The 11957-nt window shown below is 46.7% G+C and overlaps 1 long non-coding RNA gene across 1 annotated transcript; it reads left to right on the top strand.

The window, feature by feature from the left end:
- Positions 1–1674: 1674 nt before the first annotated feature.
- On the top strand, positions 1675–3375 carry LOC112945423. The gene is made up of 3 exons (XR_003249004.1): positions 1675–1697; positions 1916–2033; positions 3153–3375. It is a non-coding gene; the product is annotated as an uncharacterized LOC112945423 (long non-coding RNA).
- Positions 3376–11957: the final 8582 nt, after the last annotated feature.

Here is an 11957-nt window from a genome sequence, read left to right as displayed (position 1 = left end):
AACATTGAATGGAAACATGTCTCTTTTAACATCCTTTTCAACTGGAAATGTCAAAACAAACGCTTTTATTTTGATTTGAGTGAGACACTTACAATTTTTACTTTATATTGCAATAAGGAAGCGACACATTTACCATACTTTTATTTACATCTCTGTTTTTTGGGTAATTATTGGGAATAAGGGATTGTAAGCTCCCAAAGTGAATTCTTGGCACTTGTATATATGAAAATTTCATCTTGGAAGTAGAGTGCACGTTGGAAGTAGGTGTGGATGTGGAGGCTGCAGGCGGGTCTGTGCTGCCTCCGGGGAAAGCTCCGCTGTCCGAGCTGCTTCTGCCCCCGCTTTGCCTTCCCTTCTCCGGCTGCGTCCCACAGTGCAGGCATTTGCAGGGGTGGTTTTGCAGTGTGCCTTGGCCTACTCTAGGCCTTTAGCAGCAGCGCAGCTGAACCCAAAAAGCCAATTCCCTTCATTGTAAGTGGAGAATATTTTGTACTGTTTAAATCACAAGGCAAGGATTTCTCCTTCTGTTTGTCTGGACACCCAAACACAAAGGTGAAGGTGTAACTAGCAGTCAGAATAGGAGGCAGAGGGACATGTGTGCCCCTGCAGGAGAGTCAGCCAGCAGCTCTGGCACCTCTGTGTAGCACATTCCTGCTCTGGTTCCACCACAAGCCTCGCTCCTCCCTTGAATCACACAGAAGATTTTTCCTTCTCCTCTGCCTGCCAGTCGTGTGAAGGTTTGCCACACACGACACGCTCTGCTCTGCAGAATGTGATGATAACTTTAGCCACCACTCCTTAAATCTCCTTCTAGCCAAGCAGGGTGGCTTCTGTAAAACCCACCTTGGAGGAGACAGACTTATCTTCGGTTTCCAACACAGGTTGTATTTGAGGAAGTTCTTCCTGGTCTCTCTGGCCTGCAGGTCAAAAAGAGCTGGTGGGTTTTCTTTGTTAAGTGTTTGCCCCTGAGCTAATAGTGATTCTTGTTGTGTCTTACTTGCTCCTTAAAGCATGCAAAGCTCTATGTCTACACCAGATTGTATTAAGCTGTGTGATATTCTTATCATTTTCCCAAATACCTTTTTAATTAAATTGGAGCAGACTGCTCCTTTTGGTCCTTTGCAGTGCTGCAGCAGGCATTCTGGGTCTGTCTCCTTGCTCTGCGCCACTGGGGTCAAGTGCCAGTGTGGTCTGGCTTTAAAACCCAGACCAGGCAGTGCTGTTGGAGGGGGGAAATCAGCAGCACCGGCCTCCCTGCTGCTGGATGCAAGCAGCCAGCAACTGAGTCACGTTTGCTTTGCTCCAGGAAAAAGAAGAGAGGCAGTTTTCACTATTTTTACCATGTTGCCCATGTAAATTGGACAGATTTGCTTCTAACATTGTGAAAATGGAAGCAATACCCCGCAACAAGGCTTTGGAAGCAGGGTTTACAACACCAGCAATACGCGTCAACTGTGAATTTTCCTGTTATGACTGAACTTCACTTGGCTGAGACAACACAGCTGTTTTCTTGTCCAGTCACATCTCTCCTTCCTAATTGCAGTGACCAGGTGGGAAATAAGCGTTAGTACTGGAGAGCCTGGTGAAAGGTAATGCAGCTGGTGGGTGGGCTGGCAGTGAGGATTTGAATGCAGGTTTCAGCAACATGTGTGGAAAGATCTGCAAGAGCCACGGAGGTGTCAGTGCAGATCGGTCCGGTCAGTGCATCGCTCTGGTGATGAAGGCCCAAAAACAAGCAGTTGTTGCCCTCATGTTTTTAAGGGTAGAATCTGGAATTTTACAAATTAAAATGCTGTGGTTTGATTAAGAATAGTGGGCTAGGAAAGGCCCTGCTTAGCCCTGAACACGTTTGAAGGTGTCTCCAGCTCTCGAGGGTTCATGTTGTGCTTGTTTCTGTTACGTGGTTCCCTGAAAGGAACTTACAGGCTCAACCTGGATGTGTCAAACCGATGTTTGTGGACTCAACCAAAGAAAGGCCTTGGATTTTTGAGACATCTCCTTTTGTCAAAGACAATTGGATCAGAGATGTTCAGGTTTGTTGAATTTTGGATTTGATTTTTTTTTTTTAAATCACGACATTTTTCTCTTGAAAAATGTCATTTTGTTGAAACAGAAACTGCTCAAGAAATCTTAGCGATTTTGACAATTCTGCTTGGAAGGGAGCTAGAGAGAAATATCTTGAAAGCGCTAGAGCTAACTGTTCTGACATTTACTGAATGGAGACGAGTTCTGATTTCTTTCTTTTCTTCTTTTGCTTTACAAAATGATGTTTCAAAATGCTCTTTCATTAGAGGAAAAAAAAAGTTGAGTCTGAATGAAATACCTGAAGAAAAAAAGAAATCAAATATTTTGACTGATCCACACCTGTTCAACATTCCCTTTTGCCGTTTCTTTGGCTTTTTGGACAATACAGGATGATACATATATTATTGGTTGTTAAGTTCTGTTATGCATGCACTGAGGTGCGCTTCTAAGGTGAACCCGTGGTATATGAACCGGCCTTCTTTTCCTGTTGATAAATTAACTGGTTTCATAGCCGAAAACAAAGCCCAAACCTGTTTTAATCCATTAACACAACTACACGTCGCAGAGCACCCCAAGTCTCTTGATTCGCGGAACCGTGCGAGGATCTTGCACCGTATGAATTATTCAGCAGCGGCGGTGGAAGTGAAGTACCCATTACATTTACAAATATTCCACAAAGAGTTCAAGGCTGAGCAGGAACAGATCAGACAGCATTTATTGTAAAGCCTTGCTGAGTATTGCTGTAGAAATAATTTCCTGTAGTAATTAAAGCTGGATCTGCAACCTGGCTTTGAAAAGGCGATTGAACCTTTCCCAGTGAATTTAGGAATCATCTGCCTTTTTACATGGTGTAGGTGACTTGTAGCGTTGAGCCTTTGTCTAAAATTAGTCCTCAGCGTGGTGGATGATTAAAGAGGGATTGTTCCTTCGGGCTACTTGGGATTGATGTTTTCTATTAAAAAATGTATTGCTAAAGATTTGTGAAATATAGAGAGCTTCTCTGATTGTGTGCAACTTATTATGCAGATGTGCTTAAGCTATCAGATAAATGATAAACGATTTCTATAAGTTGGATGGGTAGCATGACCCAAGGGTAGAGTTTTTTATTATTTTTCTTCCCCTCTCAGAATCCGAGCAAGCCATTTGTCAAGGCAACCAAGTGAGGTGCCCCGTGATCGTGCATCAAAGAGACTGCTCTGCCTGCAGTGGGCACAACGGGGGTTACTAACGTTGCACCTCATCACACCTCTTCATTCCTGCTGAATTTCCCCTGCCCGTTTTGTTGTTGTTGAGCTGCGCTTCCCACTGCCTCCGAGTGCTGCCCGTGTGCAAAGCAGCCGCCCCGGGAAGGATGGAAGCAGCGGCTCGTGGCAGCGGCCCGGCCTATGCTCTGCCCCGGCGCACCAGTCTCCACATCTCCGATTGAGCCCCAGGCGGGCACTGCTTTGCTCTTCATGGGTCTGTCTTGCTCTTCATCTCCTTGGCTCCTCTCCAGCTTACGGAAGCGGCTGCTTAAGAGGGACTTGGTTAATTCAGAAGGCCGGAACTTGTCCCGCCTTGAGCCCGGGGCCCTCCGAACGGGGGAGCCTAGCTTGTATTTGCAGGGCTGGGGCAGAGGCCTGGGCCACTCGAGACGTGAGGAGCGCAGCCTGGGGCACCTGCCCTTGCCGTGTCGCGAATACGGCTGGAGCAGAAGATATTTGTGGTTTGCACTTCAGTTCTCCGCAGCTGCAGGAACCAGAGGGCTAACAGTGCTCACGGGCAGAGTCACGGCTGTTTGGGTTCTCTTGGCTGTATAACGTTGGGTTCTAGCTGATTTACTTTAATTATGTTCAGTAAGAGAGTCCTTGACATTGGGATGGACAAAGCTCCCTGTAAGGCTTTTTCGAGAGGCGGGGGGGAGAACAACAAAATATAGAGTTTGTTATTGGCAGTGTTCAAACAGTAGCATCATCCAATCCTGAATCGTAACTTTAAAAAATGGGACTTTTCTCTAATTACTTCTGGAACATTAAGTTGCTGTAGGAAATTGGGAGTCTGTTGTGCCAAAGTCTGTACGCAGGCTATAAGAGCCACTGGTCTGAAGAATTACTGACTTAACAGAATAACAAGGAAAAATGATTAGAACTGCTCCCAGTCTTGAAAGGAGTGAAATCTTTTAAAATCAAAATTTCAGTGGGAGAAAGGGTAGCTCTCTTGGAAACATGGCTCTTGCCTCTCACTTAGCTTTGCTGCTGCTTATGTCATTGGTGAGGACCTGATGAAAGGAGATGGTGACTTTTCAGGTAACCTTGGATTTGAGGAAGAGCTCAGGACATCCTTTCATCTCTTGTCTAGTTAGGAACAGAGGGTTGTATTTTTCATCCAGAATCTTATTTCTATGGAAAAAAAATCTGCAAAAATTGATCTTTTTCTATAGCAAACTATTCAATTAGATGTTTTGCTGATTTTTTTCTCTTTCGTGTTGGAAAGATAATTAAACCAACAGTTACCAACAATCCTACTCCTTGAAAGTTATTTTTCTTTTGTAAACTTGAAATACCTTAAACCAATTCGGAAAAAAAAAAAAACAAAGCAGTATTTCCACAGTAATATATTACCTTGTAGGTGTTGTTTGGGTTCTTGTTTTGTTCTTACTGGCTGTATGGTCTGAAGGGCTTTGAAGTCATAGATCTTCCAGGCAAGCTGCATTGTGTCTTGTGGCAGAGGGGCTTTGAAGATCTGAAAAATGACTCCTCTGTTGAGACAAGCAGTCTCTCTTACTTTGGGGTTTGTACAGCACGCAGCACAGCAGGACTGTGATGAAGGCCAGCGCTTACCACTATTACTGTAAATCCCTTATTTGTGTGTGTTACCTGGTCTTGTAATTACAATAGAGTTTGGATTTTATTTGTATGTTTGCTTGTTTGTTTTTTTTTCCAAGAACACTTTGTTCTCCTAAACCTGAAGTAAATAGTGCAGGATATGCTAAGAAGAAAAGGTCTGGGGATTTGTGCAAATTGTGCTGGATTTGGGTAGTAGGAGATAATCCCTCGCCTGTACAAAGCACCTTTCATCCTGCGTTAGTTGTGTAGACGGCAATCGCTTTGCTCTACCCTGAATTGTCTCTGACAGCTTCTCTGTGCCTTGTTACCTACTCCAGTGAAGAGTGTGGCTGCCTTTTTAATTACCGTAATCCGCTGCGCGTGGGCTGGTGGGTTAGAGCGCTGACTGAATCCGCCGGGGAAAGCACCTTGGAGAGGAATGTGCAGCAGGTTCAGACGCTGCCCACCCCGAGCCCTCCCTGGCTTCGGGAGCACTGCTGCCCCTTGGCTCGCCTCCCTTCTTAGGGCCTTTCTCTGCTTTTCATTCTTTGAAACATCTTTTGCCTCTCAGGGCATCAGCTGCTTCAGACCTTCACTTGCTAATGCTGAAGGACAAGGGAGACTCTACTGCCAGGGTTGATATAAATGTGTAATTATTCGGTTTTAATCGGTATTAACAGTGCTGAGATTAGAGTCAGATCCACTCATATCACAATATCGGGGTAACAAGAAACGATCAGTGGCATGTTGATTGAGTTCTCTCTTTCCAACAAAGCCTATAGATAATTTGAATACAGATCATAAATGCAAGATCAAAGTCAGCGTATGTGGCATCCTTGGGAAACTCCTGTTCCGACAGGTTTGTCAACAGCGAGAGCCTAATTGTGTACACAAGTCTGCAAAGGGCTGGAGCGCCCAGCGTTTCATCTGTTTCTGAAGGAAGCTCTGGGCTTGTGTGAAAATTTGCTCTCAAAGAATAAAAACAACCTGATAATAAGAAGCAATACATTATTTTCTTAACTCTGTCAGGCCCCTATCTGAATTGCACAGGGAGACGCAGTGCTGCTGCTTGTCACTTAGTGGCTTCGACCGGTTTCTGGATCAAATCGGCATGGACAGGGATGTGCAGAGTTGCTTCCTGCATTTGTTCCTCCTTCCGCACTGTGGTGAGACACAAGCTCTGCTGCCATTGGAGAGCTCCCGCGGCGCTCCCTGCCCCAGCCTTCCCGCGGGGCTTCCAGTTCGTGATGCAAAGTCCTTGTTGAGACCTGAGTTTGATGGGATGGGTGCTCATCTTCTTCTGGCCTTCATGCCTGTTTGTCATGAAACAGCCTTACAGATGGCACAGCAATATCTTGGGAGTCCTATCAAAGGTGAAGAAGAATTTTTGGTGAAACTGAGGCCGGGTTTCAGGTACGGAGGTATTGACTCGTTGTGAGGTGTAGCCCTTTCCCTGCTTTCATGGCCATGTGGAGCAAACTGCTCTGTCTTTTCCTGCCTTGGCAGACAAGAACTTGCCAGTGCTTCCCGCTCCACTGTGGGGTGAGCAGGGAGCGAGGAACAGGCTTTGGTGTTTAGGGGCCTCACAGCTTCTCTGCTAAAAATATCCTTGTTGAAGAAATCCCAGCCTTTCGCATCTGCTGCTGTGTTTTAAGAATTTCATGGAATGCTTTTCCTCCCTTTTTTTATATTTGCCTTTAGCCAAGTTCTTTGATTTTTCCGTGAAGAATAACATCTTCTTTCCTGGGACTTGCACTTGCATTCTTTTCTGGGGAAAAATCTCCCTTCAGAAATACCCAAATGGGGCTTTCTGAGGAGCCGGGCTTGCCCTGTGCGCAGGAGCTGTGAGGCTGCTGTGCCCTGGCCGCACAGGCAGCCTGCCCCTGGTGGCCCCAGCTCCGTGGGCACCACACGGGGTTCCACGCCCAGGCCTGGGTGCCAGCACCTTTGTGTCTGTTAATACACAGCAAGGTCTCTCTGTGAGGGCTGGAAGCCTCTGCTGCAAGTTCAGGCTTCAAATCCCTGCCAATAATGCTGAGATAGAGAAGGGGATTATAATGGTACATAACAAATAACAAGGTTTTAAACCTTAAGAGCACTGTACACAGAAACGGAGGCATTGTTTGCATGGGGAAGCCCATGGGTATGAGGAAAGGCTTTTATTTCATGTATCTATACACTTGTGTTAAGATACTGCTGCTTGTGCAGTGGGTTGTTATAATATAGTTATCCCTGGAGTTATCCTCTTGCTCTCATGCATGTAGGTTGTGATCTCGTTCTGCCTCCCTCAAAGCCTTGCAGCCCTATTCAGGGGCAAAAAAAAGGAAGGTGAACAAATAATCAAAGGAGCAAAGTCAACGTGGAAATCTGCCTTTTCTTTCCTCCTTCCCATCCCTTCCTCCTCAGCTTCTCTGTCAAAGAGAGGGCACCCAAGCAGGGCCAACTTCCTCGGCTTTGTTCCTTGCAGCGAGTATGGACAGCTCTGCACCGAGCGTGTCCCGGCTCAGTCCAGAGGTGGATCCCCAAGGACCAAGTCTGGGCAAAGCTGTCCCTGTGCATGCCCGGCCAGGCCAGCGCTCCTCGGAGAGCCTGGGGCTGTGCACATGGAATCCTGCACGTGGGGGAAGGCCTGTCCACTTGAAAGCTCTTTGCAAAACAAGACTGTCATATAGGAGACAGAAGCGGGGTGTCAGAACACATCAACGCTGCTCCGAGCGCCTGGCCGCCTCCTAAATCCCCCTGCCCTCTGGAATCCCATGGAGCTGGGTTTGCACAAAGGGAACTTGTGCAGGTGCTTCCTTGGGTGGTGTCAAACAAAGCTGCTCATATTTTCTGCTCATATTTTCTGAGCAGTTGGTACATGTGACAAAAGAAGATGGAGAGGAGGAACCTTGGGCTTGGAATAAATAAAGTGTTTTAATAAAACAAACAAAAAAAAAACACCTCTCAAAAGTGGATCTGAAACATCTAAGAGAAGTATTTATTTAAGCCAGCACGTGGTTTGCTTTTCGTGCTCCTGCTTTGTAATGCTGAAACATCTGGAGTCGTCTCACCTGCCAGGGTGGAATGGCAAGTTGCCAGGTAGCTGAGGTGAAGGTGCGTTCATACACGCTTAAAACAAACGTGCACGATACCCATGTGCTGTTTAAGCGTCATTATAAAGCCAAACGTAACCACGCTGTAAACACACATTACTGCAGCCCCAGCTCCAATGCCGGCCGTCTGCTGGTGTAAATCTAGCGTTTGATCTCCTGCAGTTTATCTGCATCCTCATTGGCAGAGTCTGAATTCAGCTTGCTGACTTTAAAGAAGAGTGAGTTTTTATTTTATTTTATTTTATTTTTTTGCCTTTTCTAGTGCTAAATTTGATTCCTGCAGGTTGTTATCTTCCTGTTTTTAGCAGTATTTACACAGAGGTCTAGGTGACCTCCCCTGTCCCGCGTTGCCTGTGCCTGCTGGCAGTGTTGGAGCGCCACATCAGTGGTACCCACCCACTGGTAGGCGCTGACTGTGACACTATCCCAGAGGCGGCCAATTATGGAGGAAAGTGCTCCAGCTGCCTGCATGGATTAGGCACAATGAAACACGATTTGCCATCCTTGTAGATCTCCTGCCACACAACGTTCACAAAGGGCAGGGTATCGAAAGGCTTTGACTTGGAATTGGAAAAGGAAAAGGCAAGAAAATGGGTCATGATATAAAGGACAAGGGCGGGGGAAGGAGGGGGAAGGTGATGGCGACGCTACCGAGTTCTGTGCTGCTCTGCTCATCGTTGGCTTGTCTCGTGGAGATTGGGAAGTCTGAACACACTTCTAAATACGCAAAAGGACAGCTTTCTCCGGTAATTCTATTTCTTGAAGTGTGTTTATTTTCTTTGATTGTGGAAATAATTTTTGTACCCTGCATAGAGTGACTGAGATGAAAATTCCCAAGTAGATGCGCATACCGGAGCCATGAGTATAAGCAGGACTGAAACTCAGTTTCCTAATTCCTAACAACCTAAGAACCCAGAGAAGCCCAAAACACATTGTATGCCCTATCCGCAACGTATGCACACAGTACTGTGGAAAAGCAGCTACATTTAGGAGAAAGACAGCACAGTCCATCGTATATTGTAGGTCTTCACCGGAGACAGAGGAGGAATAAGAATTTCGAAGTACTGTCCTCCTGGGGCCTCCCAGGTACTGATGTGTCATGGTGAGAAATTCAGGGACTGCTTGACAGTGCAAGTCCAAGCTATTTTTCTGGTCAGTGGCATTGATAGTCTGATGTTGTCTTTCCTGAGCACCAACCCTAGAAAGAATAATGGTTAAATCAATACTAGTGGTAGGTAGTAAGAGAGGTAACGGTGTCGCCATCGGACAGCTTGTTTCCTCCTTCGAAAATTAGCTTTTAGGCTAAGATTTACAAGAGGGACTGTAGGCATTTAAATACCTCTGTCAATTCCTGAGCCCTGGCAACATGAGGGTCATGCCCAGCTTTGCTGATGCTGCTCGGGGTGTTTCTGATGGCACCTGCCTGGGCAGCAGCTCTGTGGCCAGCGCTCCGTGCTGGGCCGTGGGCTTGAGTCCTGCCGGGGCTGACTGGAGTGACTGGACCGTCTCTCATGCCCAGCCCAGCAGCTGCCCTGGGCAGCGTGTGTTACACCCTCCTGTTGGAGATGCCCTGTTTTGCAAGGCCAGAGAGGGAGTGTGGTGGCTGGAATGAAGGCTGTCCAGAACATAGTGCCTATCTGAGAGCAGAGCAGTGGCAGAAGCCCCCTCTCTGTATGGCTTGTTGGGTCCCTTTTGCTTGTGCAAAGAGACTCCGTAAGCAGGATGTACACAACCTTAACATTTACACATAACTATCTCCTCTCTTTACTTTTCTCACCGTGTCTATTTCTAACAAGCTGCTTAGAAGCCTCCAAGCGCTGAGGTGACAACTACGTTTGCCAAGTCAAGTGACTGCAGCGGTCATTTGGTGCCTTGGGACAGAGAGGTCAGTGTGGCCGTCTCTAGTAGACTGGGGAGGGGAGGAAGGACTTGCAGCTGTTTCTACAGCTCTGTATTCCCAGCCTTTCTTCTTACTTGGGCTTTTCCTGTTTTCCTAAAGCTGTCATTTTACATAGTGGCAGAAAGGCCACTCAGGAGGTGGCTCCAGGCCATCGGGGTGGTGTTCTGGCCAGGGAGATCTTGCCCTTTCCTGGATAGATTCATAATTCAGCTCCCTTTCATTTGCACCCCAACTAGGGAGCTAAATATGGAAATGCGGCTCCTCTATTAATATTCCCTGTGCTATGGTAGAACTGAGCTGCCCGGTGCTGTATTTGAGGGAGACTGTTGTTTCTGTGGGCTTGGAGCAAAAGTGTAGAGAGAAATCAGGTGACTCGGGGAAGCTTTGGATTCCTCGCCTTCAGGATTCAGCAATTTTGCCTTACTCGATTCACTTTGGATTCCTAGGCCACAACTCAATCTCTGGTCTGCCAGGCGATGCTGCTATTGGTTTGAAATCAGGTTTTTCTGCAAGGGCTAAATCTGTCCCCCTGCAAAATAATGTTAAGCTCTTAATACCTGTCTCCAAAGTGTTGCTGCCCCAGGCGTCCCCTGAGGTGCTTTCTATTCTAGCAGCCCATTGTTTTATTTGATTTTTGCACGCATTTTATGCATGGTGTAAGAATTCTCTTGACTGTATATTGTCACATTCATAGGGCAAATATCCTAAGTAATGGCTGGTGGTCGCACTTCATGAAAACGTCTAAATCAGATTTTTTTTTTTTTTTTTGCTAATTACATGGCCAATCCTCTGTGTCTGCTGCGCAGTATCTTGCTGAATTTGGGATAGTTTAAGTTTGTTGTTGTTTTTTCTTTCCATGAAAAGGCAGCTGGTGGATGGCAAGTTCTCAATTGATGTGACTCATGCTGGATTCCAACCCAGTTCATCCCAGTGGTGAAAATGGCCACAGATTTCCTGGCAGATTCCCCAAAGAGCCTCATGGAGATGCCCAGCATACTCCTGGTGCCCCGAGCCATCTCTCCTGTCTTGCTCTTTTCCCAAAGGACTCCAGCTTTGAGGCTGCCATCTCAGTCTGGGCTATGTAGTCACCCATTGCACTTTCCTGTATAAAAGAGCTGCTGTCACTGAGCTGCACTTGGACTCCTCCTTCCAGTCTGATCACCGGATGATTCCAACTGGATGGAGCCTCCTCCATTAGCAGGTCCTTGGATTGATCTGTTGACTGCAACCTGCAGAGGTGTTTGAGACGGACTGAGGAAGGCCTTGCTGTGAAATCAGGGCCGGGCTAATCTTTTAAAGAAGACTGAGGTTGATTTGCTGAAGGTCATTTGAGCAAATGAGGTGATGTAGCCATTAGAGCAGGTCCTAATGGCCTCCTATTAGCTGAACAATTTTGTTAGCTGAAAAATTACCTTCTGCCTTGATAAGATTAGAAACAAAACAAAACTGCCAAAGCATTAACAATCGTTATCCTGAATTCATTCTGAGAACGGAGTCAGATTGAGTACACTGGAATAATACTAAAACTTCCTTTAAGTTAATAATTAATTGCATGTTTTCAATTAGAAATTGCTGTTGCATCTACATGGACTTCTAGCACATTGCATCTTATTAAATCTGTAATTGGAATATGTTATTTATTTCTTTTGTAAATGTTCATATTCCTGTTTTCTCAGGTCACTAGAGCTGCAAAAGGAACTTGTTTAAAATGAAAGGCAGGAAGGTCCCAGCAGTGAATGCTCCTGTGTGGCTCTGCTTGTTCTGGTTCCTCCCGGCCTGGTGTGGCACTTGGCGCTGCGGGGGGTGGTTCTGTGGTGTCCGTGGCCGAGTGTCTCCAGTGGCCCGGATTGAGCCGCTCATTAGGTGCTCTGCGGGTCCAGCCTGCTCTGCAGTGGAGGCCTCAGCTCTGCTCCGCTGCTCTTAGGCAGCAGCGTGGACGCTGGTAGATGGGAGATGATGTTTCCAGTGTGGAAGTGTTGCCCATTTTCCTTTAAGCCATTCTGCCAGCCGAGCTCATATTCTGCTGCAGTTGGGAGTGCTTCTGGCTGAGCCCTGCCCTCCCTTCCCTGTGGAAGGTGGTTGCTGCTGGCTCGCCCCTGGGAGCCCCGTGGGAGGGTGTCCTGTGCCCAGCGG

The sequence above is a fragment of the Nothoprocta perdicaria genome, unplaced genomic scaffold (assembly GCF_003342845.1).
Source record: "Nothoprocta perdicaria isolate Ctin4 unplaced genomic scaffold, notPer1 scaffold_189, whole genome shotgun sequence".
In the NCBI taxonomy this organism is placed as follows: Eukaryota; Metazoa; Chordata; class Aves; order Tinamiformes; family Tinamidae; genus Nothoprocta; species Nothoprocta perdicaria.
The sequence above is the reverse complement of the archived record's forward strand: the minus strand, read 5'-3'. Positions and strand labels throughout refer to the sequence as shown.